The sequence below is a fragment of the Pituophis catenifer genome, unplaced genomic scaffold, assembly GCF_029215685.1.
Source record: "Pituophis catenifer annectens isolate HBS135680 unplaced genomic scaffold, rPitCat1.0.hap2 SCAF_44, whole genome shotgun sequence".
In the NCBI taxonomy this organism is placed as follows: domain Eukaryota; kingdom Metazoa; phylum Chordata; class Lepidosauria; order Squamata; family Colubridae; genus Pituophis; species Pituophis catenifer.
The window spans coordinates 37,501-42,500 of record NW_027256924.1 but is presented as its reverse complement, the minus strand read 5'-3'; positions in this window follow the sequence as shown (position 1 = coordinate 42,500).

Below are 5,000 nucleotides of genomic sequence, written 5' to 3'. Positions count from 1 at the left end.
AAGCCGCCGGTCCACCGCTCAGGGGCCCGGCGACCCCGGCGGGGCGGAAGGGGATCCCGGCTCCGGGGCCGCGGAACTCGGTCGGGGACCTCCGCCGTCGCCTCGGTGCCCCCGCCGGACCCCGGGGGTGTCCGCGACGGGCAGTCGTCCCGGTCTACCGGGGCCCCGGCCGGATCAGCCTTTCTCTTTCCCACGCCACGATGGATGCACGGGATCCCGGCTCCGGGGCCGCGGGCCTCGGTCGGCGACCTCCGCCGTCGCCTCGGTGCCCCCGCCGGACCCCGGGGGTGCCCGCGACGGGGAGACGGCCGGGTCTACCGGGACGGCCTCGGGCGGGTCCGGCTTACCGGGGCCCCGGCCGGATCAGCCTTTCTGTTTCCCCCGCCACGATGGATGCACGGGATCCCGGCTCCGGGGCCGCGGGCCTCGGTCGGGGACCTCCGCCTTCGCCTCGGTGCCCACGCCGGACCCCGGGGGTGCCCGCGACGGGCAGAGGGCCGGGTCTACTGGGACGGCCTCGGGCGGGTCCGGCTTACCGGGGCCCCGGCCGGATCAGCCTTTCTGTTTCCCCCGCCACGATGGATGCACGGGATCCCGGCTCCGGCGCCGCGGGCCTCGGTCGGGGACCTCCGCCTTCGCCTCGGTGCCCCCGCCGGACCCCGGGGGTGTCCGCGCCGGGCAGTCTTCCCGGTCTACCGGGGCCCCGGCCGGATCAGCCTTTCTGTTTCCCCCGCCACGATGGATGCACGGGATCCCGGCTCCGGGTCCGCGGGCCTCGGTCGGGGACCTCCGCCGTCGCCTCGGCGCCCCCGCCGGACCCCGGGGGTGCCCGCGACGGGCAGTCGTCCCGGTCTACCGGGGCCCCGGCCGGATCAGCCTTTCTGTTTCCCCCGCCACGATGGATGCACGGGATCCCGGCTCCGGCGCCGCGGGCCTCGGTCGGGGACCTCCGCCTTCGCCTCGGTGCCCACGCCGGACCCCGGGGGTGTCCGCGCCGGGCAGTCTTCCCGGTCTACCGGGGCCCCGGCTGGATCAGCCTTTCTGTTTCCCCCGCCACGATGGATGCACGGGATCCCGGCTCCGGGTCCGCGGGCCTCGGTCGGGGACCTCCGCCGTCGCCTCGGTGCCCCCGCCGGACCCCGGGGGTGCCCGCGACGGGCAGTCGTCCCGGTCTACCGGGGCCCCGGCCGGATCAGCCTTTCTGTTTCCCCCGCCACGATGGATGCACGGGATCCCGGCTCCGGCGCCGCGGGCCTCGGTCGGGGACCTCCGCCTTCGCCTCGGTGCCCACGCCGGACCCCGGGGGTGTCCGCGCCGGGCAGTCTTCCCGGTCTACCGGGGCCCCGGCCGGATCAGCCTTTCTGTTTCCCCCGCCACGATGGATGCACGGGATCCCGGCTCCGGGGCCGCGGGCCTCGGTCGGGGACCTCCGCCGTCGCCTCGGTGCCCACGCCGGACCCCGGGGGTGCCCGAGACGGGGAGAGGGCCAGGTCTACCGGGACGGCCTCGGGCGGGTCCGGCTTACCGGGGCCCCGGCCGGATCAGCCTTTCTGTTTCCCCCGCCACGATGGATGCACGGGATCCCGGCTCCGGGTCCGCGGGCCTCGGTCGGGGACCTCCGCCGTCGCCTCGGTGCCCCCGCCGGACCCCGGGGGTGCCCGCGACGGGCAGTCGTCCCGGTCTACCGGGGCCCCGGCCGGATCAGCCTTTCTGTTTCCCCCGCCACGATGGATGCACGGGATCCCGGCTCCGGCGCCGCGGGCCTCGGTCGGGGACCTCCGCCTTCGCCTCGGTGCCCACGCCGGACCCCGGGGGTGTCCGCGCCGGGCAGTCTTCCCGGTCTACCGGGGCCCCGGCCGGATCAGCCTTTCTGTTTCCCCCGCCACGATGGATGCACGGGATCCCGGCTCCGGCGCCGCGGGCCTCGGTCGGGGACCTCCGCCGTCGCCTCGGTGCCCCCGCCGGACCCCGGGGGTGCCCGCGACGGGCAGTCGTCCCGGTCTACCGGGGCCCCGGCCGGATCAGCCTTTCTGTTTCCCCCGCCACGATGGATGCACGGGATCCCAGCTCCGGCGCCGCGGGCCTCGGTCGGGGACCTCCGCCTTCGCCTCGGTGCCCACGCCGGACCCCGGGGGTGTCCGCGCCGGGCAGTCTTCCCGGTCTACCGGGGCCCCGGCCGGATCAGCCTTTCTGTTTCCCCCGCCACGATGGATGCACGGGATCCCGGCTCCGGGTCCGCGGGCCTCGGTCGGGGACCTCCGCCGTCGCCTCGGTGCCCCCGCCGGACCCCGGGGGTGCCCGCGACGGGCAGTCGTCCCGGTCTACCGGGGCCCCGGCCGGATCAGCCTTTCTGTTTCCCCCGCCACGATGGATGCACGGGATCCCGGCTCCGGCGCCGCGGGCCTCGGTCGGGGACCTCCGCCGTCGCCTCGGTGCCCCCGCCGGACCCCGGGGGTGCCCGCGACGGGCAGTCGTCCCGGTCTACCGGGGCCCCGGCCGGATCAGCCTTTCTGTTTCCCCCGCCACGATGGATGCACGGGATCCCGGCTCCGGCGCCGCGGGCCTCGGTCGGGGACCTCCGCCTTCGCCTCGGTGCCCACGCCGGACCCCGGGGGTGTCCGCGCCGGGCAGTCTTCCCGGTCTACCGGGGCCCCGGCCGGATCAGCCTTTCTGTTTCCCCCGCCACGATGGATGCACGGGATCCCGGCTCCGGGTCCGCGGGCCTCGGTCGGGGACCTCCGCCGTCGCCTCGGTGCCCACGCCGGACCCCGGGGGTGCCCGAGACGGGGAGAGGGCCGGGTCTACCGGGACGGCCTCGGGCGGGTCCGGCTTACCGGGGCCCCGGCCGGATCAGCCTTTCTGTTTCCCCCGCCACGATGGATGCACGGGATCCCGGCTCCGGGTCCGCGGGCCTCGGTCGGGGACCTCCGCCGTCGCCTCGGTGCCCCCGCCGGACCCCGGGGGTGCCCGCGACGGGCAGTCGTCCCGGTCTACCGGGGCCCCGGCCGGATCAGCCTTTCTGTTTCCCCCGCCACGATGGATGCACGGGATCCCGGCTCCGGCGCCGCGGGCCTCGGTCGGGGACCTCCGCCTTCGCCTCGGTGCCCACGCCGGACCCCGGGGGTGTCCGCGCCGGGCAGTCTTCCCGGTCTACCGGGGCCCGGGCCGGATCAGCCTTTCTGTTTCCCCCGCCACGATGGATGCACGGGATCCCGGCTCCGGCGCCGCGGGCCTCGGTCGGGGACCTCCGCCGTCCCCTCGGTGCCCACGCCGGCCCCCGGGGGTGTCCGCGCCGGGCAGTCGTCCCGGTCTACCGGGACGGCCTTGGGCGGGTCCGGTTTACCCGGGCCTCGGCCGGCCTAGAGTGTTTCTGTTTCCCCGCCTTGATGGATGTACGGGATCCCGGCGCGGGGGCCCCGGGCCTCGGTCGGGGACCTCCGCCGTCGCCTCGGTGCCCGCGCCGGGGCCCTGGGGTGTCCGTGACGGGCAGCCGTCCCGGTCTACCGGGACGCTCGGGCGGGACCGGTTTACCCGGGCCTCGGCCGGACCGGAGTGTTTCCGTTTTCTGCTTCCCTGCCAGGATGGCTGCGAGGGGTTGATTGAAAGAGCTCGTTTGACGTGAAAAGCTTGACTTCAAGTGAAAAGTTTGTTACAATTTCTGCCATCTTCCTTCCTCCAAAGTTTTGGGTGTAGTTTTCCCAGAGGAACCTCTCGTAGGCCTTTCATTTCTCATCTTAACTTCCCTCATTTATTCCATATTTTCCTTCCTCTTGCCGAATGGCCGAATCCAGTCCATTTCTAGTCAAGGAAATTATTCTTATTTCTTGCTGACCTATTTGCTTTGTGGAGCAAGTCGTTCTTAGGTCCCTTTGTTCTTTCTTCAACTTCTTCTGCTCCTTCTCTCGACGCTTTCTCGTCTTGTTCTCTTACTTGGCTCTCTTTTGGCTGTTCTTTCTTCTCCTCCCGTCGTCCGTCCCCACTTTCATCTCTCCATCTTTCCTGTTCTTGGTCATCTCTACGTTGTTTATCAAATAATTCCGCTTTCTCTCTTGAATCTACTCGATATCTTTGCTCTCGCCAGCTCGCCGATATTTCAGCTCGCCGATATTTTGTGCTTTCCCGTCGTGTTTCCCATCCATTGCGATCTCTCTGCTCTCCCTGTCTTCTCGGTAAATCGGAGATGAATTTCTCTGGGCGGGTGGTTTCTCATCGCGTGTCTTGTGTGCGCTCCCTACGTTTCGTCCATCCCGTTTAATATCTATCCCTCCCTCCCTCTCCTTGCTTTCTTCCATTGCTTCTGCTAATATCATTTCCAGAATGATAACCCTGAGCCTGAACCTGAACCTAACCCTAACCCTACAACTTTTCTCCCTAACCCTAACCCTAACCCTAACCCTAACCCTAACCCTAACCCTAACCCTACAACTTTTCTCCCTAACCCTAACCCTAACCCTAACCCTAACCCTAACCCTAACTCTACAACTTGTTTCTCTAACCCTAACCCTAACCCTAACCCTAACCCCAACCCCAACCCTAACCCTAACCCTAACCCTAACCCTAACCCTACAACTTTTCTCCCTAACCCTAACCCTAACCCTAACCCTAACCCCAACCCTAACCCTACAACTGTTTTCTCTAACCCCAACCCTAACCCTATAACTTTTCTCCCTAACCCTAACCCTAACCCTAACCCTAACCCCAACCCTAACCCCAACCCTAACCCTACAACTGTTTTCTCTAACCCTAACCCTAACCCTACAACTTTTCTCCCTAACCCTAACCCTAACCCTAACCCTAACCCTAACCCCAACCCTAACCCTACAACTGTTTTCTCTAACCCCAACCCTAACCCTATAACTTTTTTCCCTAACCCTAACCCTAACCCTAACCCACACTTTCGACTTAAAACCGTTTTTAGATTTAAAGTCGTCTTTCGACTTAAAGACGGACAGACGGCCCGGTCTACCGGGCCGCTCGGGCAGCCTCGGCCGGACCGGCGT